General features: G+C 45.2%; 26 non-coding genes and 6 pseudogenes across 26 annotated transcripts; all 32 read left to right on the forward strand.

Moving 5' to 3' along the window:
* The first annotated feature begins 106 nt into the window (after window positions 1-106).
* On the forward strand, window positions 107-225 carry LOC148375476 (5S ribosomal RNA). Its single transcript, XR_015849372.1, has one exon. It is a non-coding gene; the product is annotated as a 5S ribosomal RNA (ribosomal RNA).
* Window positions 226-445: 220 nt separating this feature from the next.
* Window positions 446-564, forward strand: LOC148375477 (5S ribosomal RNA). Its single transcript, XR_015849459.1, has one exon. It is a non-coding gene; the product is annotated as a 5S ribosomal RNA (ribosomal RNA).
* A 222-nt stretch (window positions 565-786) lies between these two features.
* On the forward strand, window positions 787-895 carry LOC148375478 (5S ribosomal RNA; annotated as a pseudogene).
* A 222-nt stretch (window positions 896-1,117) lies between these two features.
* On the forward strand, window positions 1,118-1,236 carry LOC148375479 (5S ribosomal RNA). The gene has a single exon (XR_015847451.1). It is a non-coding gene; the product is annotated as a 5S ribosomal RNA (ribosomal RNA).
* A 222-nt stretch (window positions 1,237-1,458) lies between these two features.
* Window positions 1,459-1,577, forward strand: LOC148375480 (5S ribosomal RNA). Its single transcript, XR_015849135.1, has one exon. It is a non-coding gene; the product is annotated as a 5S ribosomal RNA (ribosomal RNA).
* A 222-nt stretch (window positions 1,578-1,799) lies between these two features.
* LOC148375481 (5S ribosomal RNA) lies at window positions 1,800-1,918 on the forward strand. Its single transcript, XR_015848072.1, has one exon. It is a non-coding gene; the product is annotated as a 5S ribosomal RNA (ribosomal RNA).
* A 222-nt stretch (window positions 1,919-2,140) lies between these two features.
* Window positions 2,141-2,257, forward strand: LOC148375482 (5S ribosomal RNA; annotated as a pseudogene).
* A 222-nt stretch (window positions 2,258-2,479) lies between these two features.
* Window positions 2,480-2,598, forward strand: LOC148375483 (5S ribosomal RNA). The gene has a single exon (XR_015847313.1). It is a non-coding gene; the product is annotated as a 5S ribosomal RNA (ribosomal RNA).
* Window positions 2,599-2,842: 244 nt separating this feature from the next.
* LOC148375484 (5S ribosomal RNA) lies at window positions 2,843-2,959 on the forward strand. The gene has a single exon (XR_015848120.1). It is a non-coding gene; the product is annotated as a 5S ribosomal RNA (ribosomal RNA).
* A 222-nt stretch (window positions 2,960-3,181) lies between these two features.
* LOC148375485 (5S ribosomal RNA) lies at window positions 3,182-3,300 on the forward strand. Its single transcript, XR_015847515.1, has one exon. It is a non-coding gene; the product is annotated as a 5S ribosomal RNA (ribosomal RNA).
* A 222-nt stretch (window positions 3,301-3,522) lies between these two features.
* On the forward strand, window positions 3,523-3,641 carry LOC148375486 (5S ribosomal RNA). The gene has a single exon (XR_015848033.1). It is a non-coding gene; the product is annotated as a 5S ribosomal RNA (ribosomal RNA).
* A 222-nt stretch (window positions 3,642-3,863) lies between these two features.
* On the forward strand, window positions 3,864-3,982 carry LOC148375487 (5S ribosomal RNA). Its single transcript, XR_015847261.1, has one exon. It is a non-coding gene; the product is annotated as a 5S ribosomal RNA (ribosomal RNA).
* A 221-nt stretch (window positions 3,983-4,203) lies between these two features.
* On the forward strand, window positions 4,204-4,322 carry LOC148375488 (5S ribosomal RNA). Its single transcript, XR_015849373.1, has one exon. It is a non-coding gene; the product is annotated as a 5S ribosomal RNA (ribosomal RNA).
* A 220-nt stretch (window positions 4,323-4,542) lies between these two features.
* Window positions 4,543-4,661, forward strand: LOC148375489 (5S ribosomal RNA). Its single transcript, XR_015847234.1, has one exon. It is a non-coding gene; the product is annotated as a 5S ribosomal RNA (ribosomal RNA).
* Window positions 4,662-4,883: 222 nt separating this feature from the next.
* On the forward strand, window positions 4,884-4,992 carry LOC148375490 (5S ribosomal RNA; annotated as a pseudogene).
* A 221-nt stretch (window positions 4,993-5,213) lies between these two features.
* On the forward strand, window positions 5,214-5,332 carry LOC148375491 (5S ribosomal RNA). Its single transcript, XR_015849374.1, has one exon. It is a non-coding gene; the product is annotated as a 5S ribosomal RNA (ribosomal RNA).
* Window positions 5,333-5,552: 220 nt separating this feature from the next.
* LOC148375492 (5S ribosomal RNA) lies at window positions 5,553-5,671 on the forward strand. Its single transcript, XR_015847828.1, has one exon. It is a non-coding gene; the product is annotated as a 5S ribosomal RNA (ribosomal RNA).
* A 222-nt stretch (window positions 5,672-5,893) lies between these two features.
* On the forward strand, window positions 5,894-6,002 carry LOC148375493 (5S ribosomal RNA; annotated as a pseudogene).
* Window positions 6,003-6,224: 222 nt separating this feature from the next.
* Window positions 6,225-6,343, forward strand: LOC148375494 (5S ribosomal RNA). Its single transcript, XR_015849136.1, has one exon. It is a non-coding gene; the product is annotated as a 5S ribosomal RNA (ribosomal RNA).
* Window positions 6,344-6,563: 220 nt separating this feature from the next.
* LOC148375495 (5S ribosomal RNA) lies at window positions 6,564-6,682 on the forward strand. Its single transcript, XR_015847262.1, has one exon. It is a non-coding gene; the product is annotated as a 5S ribosomal RNA (ribosomal RNA).
* A 222-nt stretch (window positions 6,683-6,904) lies between these two features.
* On the forward strand, window positions 6,905-7,023 carry LOC148375496 (5S ribosomal RNA). Its single transcript, XR_015849439.1, has one exon. It is a non-coding gene; the product is annotated as a 5S ribosomal RNA (ribosomal RNA).
* Window positions 7,024-7,244: 221 nt separating this feature from the next.
* On the forward strand, window positions 7,245-7,363 carry LOC148375497 (5S ribosomal RNA). The gene has a single exon (XR_015849375.1). It is a non-coding gene; the product is annotated as a 5S ribosomal RNA (ribosomal RNA).
* Window positions 7,364-7,583: 220 nt separating this feature from the next.
* LOC148375498 (5S ribosomal RNA) lies at window positions 7,584-7,702 on the forward strand. The gene has a single exon (XR_015847249.1). It is a non-coding gene; the product is annotated as a 5S ribosomal RNA (ribosomal RNA).
* A 222-nt stretch (window positions 7,703-7,924) lies between these two features.
* LOC148375499 (5S ribosomal RNA) lies at window positions 7,925-8,033 on the forward strand (annotated as a pseudogene).
* A 221-nt stretch (window positions 8,034-8,254) lies between these two features.
* LOC148375500 (5S ribosomal RNA) lies at window positions 8,255-8,373 on the forward strand. The gene has a single exon (XR_015849376.1). It is a non-coding gene; the product is annotated as a 5S ribosomal RNA (ribosomal RNA).
* A 220-nt stretch (window positions 8,374-8,593) lies between these two features.
* Window positions 8,594-8,712, forward strand: LOC148375501 (5S ribosomal RNA). The gene has a single exon (XR_015847268.1). It is a non-coding gene; the product is annotated as a 5S ribosomal RNA (ribosomal RNA).
* A 220-nt stretch (window positions 8,713-8,932) lies between these two features.
* LOC148375502 (5S ribosomal RNA) lies at window positions 8,933-9,041 on the forward strand (annotated as a pseudogene).
* A 222-nt stretch (window positions 9,042-9,263) lies between these two features.
* Window positions 9,264-9,382, forward strand: LOC148375503 (5S ribosomal RNA). Its single transcript, XR_015847701.1, has one exon. It is a non-coding gene; the product is annotated as a 5S ribosomal RNA (ribosomal RNA).
* A 222-nt stretch (window positions 9,383-9,604) lies between these two features.
* On the forward strand, window positions 9,605-9,723 carry LOC148375504 (5S ribosomal RNA). The gene has a single exon (XR_015847993.1). It is a non-coding gene; the product is annotated as a 5S ribosomal RNA (ribosomal RNA).
* Window positions 9,724-9,945: 222 nt separating this feature from the next.
* LOC148375505 (5S ribosomal RNA) lies at window positions 9,946-10,064 on the forward strand. Its single transcript, XR_015847316.1, has one exon. It is a non-coding gene; the product is annotated as a 5S ribosomal RNA (ribosomal RNA).
* Window positions 10,065-10,308: 244 nt separating this feature from the next.
* Window positions 10,309-10,425, forward strand: LOC148375506 (5S ribosomal RNA). Its single transcript, XR_015848123.1, has one exon. It is a non-coding gene; the product is annotated as a 5S ribosomal RNA (ribosomal RNA).
* Window positions 10,426-10,647: 222 nt separating this feature from the next.
* LOC148375507 (5S ribosomal RNA) lies at window positions 10,648-10,766 on the forward strand. The gene has a single exon (XR_015849137.1). It is a non-coding gene; the product is annotated as a 5S ribosomal RNA (ribosomal RNA).
* Window positions 10,767-10,917: the final 151 nt, after the last annotated feature.

Consider the following 10,917-nt stretch of genomic DNA (forward strand, 5'->3'; position numbering starts at 1 on the left):
ATATTAAACCCCTATTGTTTTATAAATGGCTACCCCTCTTGGCACACAGTGGCGTTGCAACTTCCGTGGTGTGATTATAAATACTGAAAATTCTCCTTATTCTTTCGCTTACGGCCATACTACCCTGAACACTCCCGATCTCGTCCGATCTCGGAAGCTAAGCAGGGTCGGGCCTGGTTAGTACTTGGATGGGAGACCGCCTGGGAATACCAGGTGCTGTAAGCTTTTTACTTCCAGCAAACTTTTTGGTATTTTTTCTGGCCTCGGAGCAGCCCCTTTTGGACGGATTTGCATTCTTTCACAACCTGTTTGCAAAACAAATAAATGAAGAATTACACATATTAAACCCCTGTTGTTCTATAAATGGCTACCCCTCTTGGCAAACAGTGGAGTTGCAACTTCCGCGGTGTTGATTATAAATACTGAAAATTCACCCTCTTCTTTCGCTTACGGCCATACTACCCTGAAAACGCCCGATCTCGTCCGATCTCGGAAGCTAAGCAGGGTCGGGCCTGGTTAGTACTTGGATGGGAGACCGCCTGGGAATACCAGGTGCTGTAAGCTTTTTACTTCCAGCAAGCTTTTTGGTATTTTTTCTGGCCTCGGAGCAGCCCCTTTTGGACGGATTTGCATTCTTTCACAACCTGTTTGCAAAACAAATAAATGAAGAATTACACACATATTAAACCCCTGTTGTTTTATAAATGGCTACCCCTCTTGGCAAACAGTGGAGTTGCAACTTCCGCGGTGTTGATTATAAATACTGAAAATTCACCCTCTTCTTTCGCTTACGGCCATACTACCCTGAACACGCCCGATCTCGGAAGCTAAGCAGGGTCGGGCCTGGTTAGTACTTGGATGGGAGACCGCCTGGGAATACCAGGTGCTGTAAGCTTTTTACTTCCAGCAAACTTTTTGGTATTTTTTCTGGCCTCGGAGCAGCCCCTTTTGGACGGATTTGCATTCTTTCACAACCTGTTTGCAAAACAAATAAATGAAGAAATACGCACATATTAAACCCCTGTTGTTCTATTAATGGCTACCCCTCTTGGCAAACAGTGGGGTTGCAACTTCCGCGGTGTTGATTATAAATACTGAAAATTCACCCCCTTCTCTCGCTTACGGCCATACTACCCTGAACACGCCCGATCTCGTCCGATCTCGGAAGCTAAGCAGGGTCGGGCCTGGTTAGTACTTGGATGGGAGACCGCCTGGGAATACCCGGTGCTGTAAGCGTTTTACTTCCAGCAAACTTTTTGGTATTTTTTCTGGCCTCGGAGCAGCCCCTTTTGGACGGATTTGCATTCTTTCACAACCTTTTTGCAAAACAAATAAATGAAGAAATACGAACATATTAAACCATTGTTGTTTTATAATTTGCTACCCCTCTTGGCAAACAGTGGGGTTGCAACTTCCGCGGTGTTGATTATAAATACTGAAAATTCACCCCCTTCTCTCGCTTACGGCCATACTACCCTGAACACGCCCGATCTCGTCCGATCTCGGAAGCTAAGCAGGGTCGGGCCTGGTTAGTACTTGGATGGGAGACCGCCTGGGAATACCAGGTGCTGTAAGCTTTTTACTTCCAGCAAACTTTTTGGTATTTTTTCTGGCCTCGGAGCAGCCCCTTTTGGACGGATTTGCATTCTTTCACAACCTGTTTGCAAAACAAATAAATGAAGAATTACACACATATTAAACCCCTGTTGTTCTATAAATGGCTACCCCTCTTGGCAAACAGTGGAGTTGCAACTTCCGCGGTGTTGATTATAAATACTGAAAATTCACCCTCTTCTTTCGCCTACGGCCATACTACCCTGAACACGCCCGATCTCGTCCGATCTCGGAAGCTAAGCAGGGTCGGGCCTGGTTAGTACTTGGATGGGAGACCGCCTGGGAATACCAGGTGCTCTAAGCTTTTTACTTCCAGCAAACTTTTTGGTATTTTTTCTGGCCTCGGAGCAGCCCCTTTTGGACGGATTTGCATTCTTTCACAACCTGTTTGCAAAACAAATAAATGAAGAATTACGCACATATTAAACCCCTGTTGTTTTATAAATGGCTACCCCTCTTGGCAAACAGTGGCGTTGCAACTTCCGCGGTGTTGATTATAAATACTAAAAATTCACCCTCTTCTTTCGCTTACGGCCGTACTACCCTGAACACGCCCGATCTCGTCCGATCTCGGAAGCTAAGCAGTCGGGCCTGGTTAGTACTTGGATGGGAGACCGCCTGGGAATACCAGGTGCTGTAAGCTTTTTACTTCCAGCAAACTTTTTGGTATTTTTTCTGGCCTCGGAGCAGCCCCTTTTGGACGGATTTGCATTCTTTCACAACCTTTTTGCAAAACAAATAAATGAAGAATTACACACATATTAAACCACTGTTGTTTTATAATTTGCTACCCCTCTTGGCACACAGTGGAGTTGCAACTTCCGCGGTGTTGATTATAAATACTGAAAATCCACCTTCTTCTTTCGCTTACGGCCATACTACCCTGAACACGCCCGATCTCGTCCGATCTCGGTAGCTAAGCAGGGTCGGGCCTGGTTAGTACTTGGATGGGAGACCGCCTGGGAATACCAGGTGCTGTAAGCTTTTTACTTCCAGCAAACTTTTTGGTATTTTTTCTGGCCTCGGAGCAGCCCCTTTTGGACGGATTTGCATTCTTTCACAACCTGTTTGCAAAACAAATAAATGAAGAATTACACATATTATTATTATTATTATTATTATTATTAAACCCCTGTTGTTCTATAAATGGCTACCCCTCTTGGCAAACAGTGGCGTTGCAACTTCCGCGGTGTTGATTATAAATACTAAAAATTCACCCTCTTCTTTCGCTTACGGCCATACTACCCTGAACACGCCCGATCTCGTCCGATCTCGGAAGCTAAGCAGTCGGGCCTGGTTAGTACTTGGATGGGAGACCGCCTGGGAATACCAGGTGCTGTAAGCTTTTTACTTCCAGCAAACTTTTTGGTATTTTTTCTGGCCTCGGAGCAGCCCCTTTTGGACGGATTTGCATTCTTTCACAACCTGTTTGCAAAACAAATAAATGAAGAATTACGCACATATTAAACCCCTGTTGTTTTATAAATGGCTACCCCTCTTGGCAAACAGTGGCGTTGCAACTTCCGCGGTGTTGATTATAAATACTGAAAATTCACCCTCTTCTTTCGCTTACGGCCATACTACCCTGAACACGCCCGATCTCATCCGATCTCGGAAACTAAGCAGGGTCGGGCCTGGTTAGTACTTGGATGGGAGACCGCCTGGGAATACCAGGTGCTGTAAGCTTTTTACTTCCAGCAAACTTTTTGGTATTTTTTCTGGCCTCGGAGAAGCCCCTTTTGGACGGATTTGCAATCTTTCACAACCTGTTTGCAAAAGAAATAAATGAAGAATTACGCACATATTAAACCCCTGTTGTTCTATAAATGGCTACCCCTCATGCCAAACAGTGGAGTTGCAACTTCCGCGGTGTTGATTATAAATACTGAAAATTCACCCTCTTCTTTCGCTTACGGCCATACTACCCTGAACACGCCCGATCTCGTCCGATCTCGGAAACTATGCAGGGTCGGGCCTGGTTAGTACTTGGATGGGAGACCCCCTGGGAATACCAGGTGCTGTAAGCTTTTTACTTCCAGCAAACTTTTTGGTATTTTTTCTGGCCTCGGAGCAGCCCCTTTTGGACGGATTTGCATTCTTTCACAACCTGTTTGCAAAACAAATAAATGAAGAATTACGCACATATTAAACCCCTGTTGTTCTATAAATGGCTACCCCTCTTGGCAAACAGTGGAGTTGCAACTTCCGCGGTGTTGATTATAAATACTGAAAATTCACCCTCTTCTTTCGCTTACGGCCATACTACCCTGAACACGCCCGATCTCGTCTGATCTCGGAAGCTAAGCAGGGTCGGGCCTGGTTAGTACTTGGATGGGAGACCGCCTGGGAATACCAGGTGCTGTAAGCTTTTTACTTCCAGCAAACTTTTTGGTATTTTTTCTGGCCTCGGAGCAGCCCCTTTTGGACGGATTTGCATTCTTTCACAACCTGTTTGCAAAACAAATAAATGAAGAATTACGCACATATTAAACCCCTATTGTTTTATAAATGGCTACCCCTCTTGGCACACAGTGGCGTTGCAACTTCCGTGGTGTGATTATAAATACTGAAAATTCTCCTTATTCTTTCGCTTACGGCCATACTACCCTGAACACTCCCGATCTCGTCCGATCTCGGAAGCTAAGCAGGGTCGGGCCTGGTTAGTACTTGGATGGGAGACCGCCTGGGAATACCAGGTGCTGTAAGCTTTTTACTTCCAGCAAACTTTTTGGTATTTTTTCTGGCCTCGGAGCAGCCCCTTTTGGACGGATTTGCATTCTTTCACAACCTGTTTGCAAAACAAATAAATGAAGAATTACACATATTAAACCCCTGTTGTTCTATAAATGGCTACCCCTCTTGGCAAACAGTGGAGTTGCAACTTCCGCGGTGTTGATTATAAATACTGAAAATTCACCCTCTTCTTTCGCTTACGGCCATACTACCCTGAAAACGCCCGATCTCGTCCGATCTCGGAAGCTAAGCAGGGTCGGGCCTGGTTAGTACTTGGATGGGAGACCGCCTGGGAATACCAGGTGCTGTAAGCTTTTTACTTCCAGCAAGCTTTTTGGTATTTTTTCTGGCCTCGGAGCAGCCCCTTTTGGACGGATTTGCATTCTTTCACAACCTGTTTGCAAAACAAATAAATGAAGAATTACACACATATTAAACCCCTGTTGTTTTATAAATGGCTACCCCTCTTGGCAAACAGTGGAGTTGCAACTTCCACGGTGTTGATTATAAATACTGAAAATTCACCCTCTTCTTTCGCTTACGGCCATACTACCCTGAACACGCCCGATCTCGGAAGCTAAGCAGGGTCGGGCCTGGTTAGTACTTGGATGGGAGACCGCCTGGGAATACCAGGTGCTGTAAGCTTTTTACTTCCAGCAAGCTTTTTGGTATTTTTTCTGGCCTCGGAGCAGCCCCTTTTGGACGGATTTGCATTCTTTCACAACCTTTTTGCAAAACAAATAAATGAAGAATTACACACATATTAAACCCCTATTGTTTTATAAATGGCTACCCCTCTTGGCACACAGTGGCGTTGCAACTTCCGTGGTGTGATTATAAATACTGAAAATTCTCCTTATTCTTTCGCTTACGGCCATACTACCCTGAACACTCCCGATCTCGTCCGATCTCGGAAGCTAAGCAGGGTCGGGCCTGGTTAGTACTTGGATGGGAGACCGCCTGGGAATACCAGGTGCTGTAAGCTTTTTACTTCCAGCAAACTTTTTGGTATTTTTTCTGGCCTCGGAGCAGCCCCTTTTGGACGGATTTGCATTCTTTCACAACCTGTTTGCAAAACAAATAAATGAAGAATTACACATATTAAACCCCTGTTGTTCTATAAATGGCTACCCCTCTTGGCAAACAGTGGAGTTGCAACTTCCGCGGTGTTGATTATAAATACTGAAAATTCACCCTCTTCTTTCGCTTACGGCCATACTACCCTGAAAACGCCCGATCTCGTCCGATCTCGGAAGCTAAGCAGGGTCGGGCCCGGTTAGTACTTGGATGGGAGACCGCCTGGGAATACCAGGTGCTGTAAGCTTTTTACTTCCAGCAAGCTTTTTGGTATTTTTTCTGGCCTCGGAGCAGCCCCTTTTGGACGGATTTGCATTCTTTCACAACCTGTTTGCAAAACAAATAAATGAAGAATTACACACATATTAAACCCCTGTTGTTTTATAAATGGCTACCCCTCTTGGCAAACAGTGGAGTTGCAACTTCCACGGTGTTGATTATAAATACTGAAAATTCACCCTCTTCTTTCGCTTACGGCCATACTACCCTGAACACGCCCGATCTCGGAAGCTAAGCAGGGTCGGGCCTGGTTAGTACTTGGATGGGAGACCGCCTGGGAATACCAGGTGCTGTAAGCTTTTTACTTCCAGCAAACTTTTTGGTATTTTTTCTGGCCTCGGAGCAGCCCCTTTTGGACGGATTTGCATTCTTTCACAACCTGTTTGCAAAACAAATAAATGAAGAATTACGCACATATTAAACCCCTGTTGTTTTATAAATGGCTACCCCTCTTGGCAAACAGTGGCGTTGCAACTTTCGCAGTGTTGATAATAAATACTAAAAATTCACCCTCTTTTTTCGCTTACGGCCATACTACCCTGAACACGCCCGATCTCGTCCGATCTCGGAAGCTAAGCAGGGTCGGGCCTGGTTAGTACTTGGATGGGAGACCGCCTGGGAATACCAGGTGCTGTAAGCTTTTTACTTCCAGCAAACTTTTTGGTATTTTTTCTGGCCTCGGAGCAGCCCCTTTTGGACGGATTTGCATTCTTTCACAACCTGTTTGCAAAACAAATAAATGAAGAATTACACATATTAAACCCCTGTTGTTCTATAAATGGCTACCCCTCTTGGCAAACAGTGGAGTTGCAACTTCCGCGGTGTTGATTATAAATACTGAAAATTCACCCCCTTCTCTCGCTTACGGCCATACTACCCTGAACACGCCCGATCTCGTCTGATCTCGGAAGCTAAGCAGGGTCGGGCCTGGTTAGTACTTGGATGGGAGACCGCCTGGGAATACCAGGTGCTGTAAGCTTTTTACTTCCAGCAAACTTTTTGGTATTTTTTCTGGCCTCGGAGCAGCCCCTTTTGGACGGATTTGCATTCTTTCACAACCTGTTTGCAAAACAAATAAATGAAGAATTACGCACATATTAAACCCCTGTTGTTCTATAAATTGCTACCCCTCTTGGCAAACAGTGGAGTTGCAACTTCCGCGGTGTTGATTATAAATACTGAAAATTCACCCTCTTCTTTCGCTTACGGCCATACTACCCTGAACACGCCCGATCTCGTCCGATCTCGGAAGCTAAGCAGGGTCGGGCCCGGTTAGTACTTGGATGGGAGACCGCCTGGGAATACCAGGTGCTGTAAGCTTTTTACTTCCAGCAAGCTTTTTGGTATTTTTTCTGGCCTCGGAGCAGCCCCTTTTGGACGGATTTGCATTCTTTCACAACCTTTTTGCAAAACAAATAAATGAAGAATTACACACATATTAAACCCCTATTGTTTTATAAATGGCTACCCCTCTTGGCACACAGTGGCGTTGCAACTTCCGTGGTGTGATTATAAATACTGAAAATTCTCCTTATTCTTTCGCTTACGGCCATACTACCCTGAACACTCCCGATCTCGTCCGATCTCGGAAGCTAAGCAGGGTCGGGCCTGGTTAGTACTTGGATGGGAGACCGCCTGGGAATACCAGGTGCTGTAAGCTTTTTACTTCCAGCAAACTTTTTGGTATTTTTTCTGGCCTCGGAGCAGCCCCTTTTGGACGGATTTGCATTCTTTCACAACCTGTTTGCAAAACAAATAAATGAAGAATTACACATATTAAACCCCTGTTGTTCTATAAATGGCTACCCCTCTTGGCAAACAGTGGAGTTGCAACTTCCGCGGTGTTGATTATAAATACTGAAAATTCACCCTCTTCTTTCGCTTACGGCCATACTACCCTGAAAACGCCCGATCTCGTCCGATCTCGGAAGCTAAGCAGGGTCGGGCCTGGTTAGTACTTGGATGGGAGACCGCCTGGGAATACCAGGTGCTGTAAGCTTTTTACTTCCAGCAAGCTTTTTGGTATTTTTTCTGGCCTCGGAGCAGCCCCTTTTGGACGGATTTGCATTCTTTCACAACCTGTTTGCAAAACAAATAAATGAAGAATTACACACATATTAAACCCCTGTTGTTTTATAAATGGCTACCCCTCTTGGCAAACAGTGGAGTTGCAACTTCCACGGTGTTGATTATAAATACTGAAAATTCACCCTCTTCTTTCGCTTACGGCCATACTACCCTGAACACGCCCGATCTCGGAAGCTAAGCAGGGTCGGGCCTGGTTAGTACTTGGATGGGAGACCGCCTGGGAATACCAGGTGCTGTAAGCTTTTTACTTCCAGCAAGCTTTTTGGTATTTTTTCTGGCCTCGGAGCAGCCCCTTTTGGACGGATTTGCATTCTTTCACAACCTTTTTGCAAAACAAATAAATGAAGAATTACACACATATTAAACCCCTATTGTTTTATAAATGGCTACCCCTCTTGGCACACAGTGGCGTTGCAACTTCCGTGGTGTGATTATAAATACTGAAAATTCTCCTTATTCTTTCGCTTACGGCCATACTACCCTGAACACTCCCGATCTCGTCCGATCTCGGAAGCTAAGCAGGGTCGGGCCTGGTTAGTACTTGGATGGGAGACCGCCTGGGAATACCAGGTGCTGTAAGCTTTTTACTTCCAGCAAACTTTTTGGTATTTTTTCTGGCCTCGGAGCAGCCCCTTTTGGACGGATTTGCATTCTTTCACAACCTGTTTGCAAAACAAATAAATGAAGAATTACACATATTAAACCCCTGTTGTTCTATAAATGGCTACCCCTCTTGGCAAACAGTGGAGTTGCAACTTCCGCGGTGTTGATTATAAATACTGAAAATTCACCCTCTTCTTTCGCTTACGGCCATACTACCCTGAAAACGCCCGATCTCGTCCGATCTCGGAAGCTAAGCAGGGTCGGGCCTGGTTAGTACTTGGATGGGAGACCGCCTGGGAATACCAGGTGCTGTAAGCTTTTTACTTCCAGCAAGCTTTTTGGTATTTTTTCTGGCCTCGGAGCAGCCCCTTTTGGACGGATTTGCATTCTTTCACAACCTGTTTGCAAAACAAATAAATGAAGAATTACACATATTAAACCCCTGTTGTTCTATAAATGGCTACCCCTCTTGGCAAACAGTGGAGTTGCAACTTCCGCGGTGTTGATTATAAATACTGAAAATTCACCCTCTTCTTTCGCTTACGGCCATACTACCCTGAACACGCCCGATCTCGGAAGCTAAGCAGGGTCGGGCCTGGTTAGTACTTGGATGGGAGACCGCCTGGGAATACCCGGTGCTGTAAGCGTTTTACTTCCAGCAAACTTTTTGGTATTTTTTCTGGCCTCGGAGCAGCCCCTTTTGGACGGATTTGCATTCTTTCACAACCTTTTTGCAAAACAAATAAATGAAGAAATACGAACATATTAAACCATTGTTGTTTTATAATTTGCTACCCCTCTTGGCAAACAGTGGGGTTGCAACTTCCGCGGTGTTGATTATAAATACTGAAAATTCACCCCCTTCTCTCGCTTACGGCCATACTACCCTGAACACGCCCGATCTCGTCCGATCTCGGAAGCTAAGCAGGGTCGGGCCTGGTTAGTACTTGGATGGGAGACCGCCTGGGGATACCAGGTGCTGTAAGCTTTTTACTTCCAGCAAACTTTTTGGTATTTTTTCTGGCCTCGGAGCAGCCCCTTTTGGACGGATTTGCATTCTTTCACAACCTGTTTGCAAAACAAATAAATGAAGAATTACGCACATATTAAACCCCTGCTGTTCTATAAATGGCTACCCCTCTTGGCAAACAGTGGAGTTGCAACTTCCGCGGTGTTGATTATAAATACTGAAAATTCACCCTCTTCTTTCGCTTACGGCCATACTACCCTGAACACGCCCGATCTCGTCCGATCTCGGAAGCTAAGCAGAGTCGGGCCTGGTTAGTACTTGGATGGGAGACCGCCTGGGGATACCAGGTGCTGTAAGCTTTTTACTTCCAGCAAACTTTTTGGTATTTTTTCTGGCCTCGGAGCAGCCCCTTTTGGACGGATTTGCATTCTTTCACAACCTTTTTGCAAAACAAATAAATGAAGAATTACACACATATTAAACCACTGTTGTTTTATAATTTGCTACCCCTCTTGGCACACAGTGGAGTTGCAACTTCCGCGGTGTTGATTATAAATACTGAAAATCCACCTTCTTCTTTCGCTTACGGCCATACTACCCTGAACACGCCCGATCTCGTCCGATCTCGGTAGCTAAGCAGGGTCGGGCCTGGTTAGTACTTGGATGGGAGACCGCCTGGGAATACCAGGTGCTGTAAGCTTTTTACTTCCAGCAAACTTTTTGGTATTTTTTCTGGCCTCGGAGCAGCCCCTTTTGGACGGATTTGCATTCTTTCACAACCTGTTTGCAAAACAAATAAATGAAGAATTACACATATTATTATTATTATTATTATTATTAATAAACCCCTGTTGTTCTATAAATGGCTACCCCTCTTGGCAAACAGTGGCGTTGCAACTTCCGCGGTGTTGATTATAAATACTAAAAATTCACCCTCTTCTTTCGCTTACGGCCATACTACCCTGAACACGCCCGATCTCGTCCGATCTCGGAAGCTAAGCAGTCGGGCCTGGTTAGTACTTGGATGGGAGACCGCCTGGGAATACCAGGTGCTGTAAGCTTTTTACTTCCAGCAAACTTTTTGGTATTTTTTCTGGCCTCGGAGCAGCCCCTTTTGGACGGATTTGCATTCTTTCACAACCGGTTTGCAAAACATATAAATGAAGAATTACACACATATTAAACCCCTGTTGTTTTATAATTGGCTACCCCTCTTGGCAAACAGTGGCGCTGCAACTTCCGCGGTGTTGATTATAAATACTAAAAATTCTCCGTCTACTTTCGCTTACGGCCATACTACCCTGAACACGCCCGATCTCGTCCGATCTCGGAAGCTAAGCAGGGTCGGGCCTGGTTAGTACTTGGATGGGAGACCGCCTGGGAATACCAGGTGCTGTAAGCTTTTTACTTCCAGCAAACTTTTTAGTAGTTTTTCTGGCCTCGGAGCAGCCCCTTTTGGACGGATACAGCATTCTTTCACAACCGGTTTGCAAAACAAATAAATGAAGAATTACGCCCATATTAAACCCCTGTTGTTTTATAATTGGCTACCC

The sequence above is a fragment of the Urocampus carinirostris genome, chromosome 1, assembly GCF_059441175.1.
Source record: "Urocampus carinirostris isolate Australia breed hairy pipefish chromosome 1, RoL_Ucar_1.0, whole genome shotgun sequence".
NCBI lineage: Eukaryota > Metazoa > Chordata > Actinopteri > Syngnathiformes > Syngnathidae > Urocampus > Urocampus carinirostris.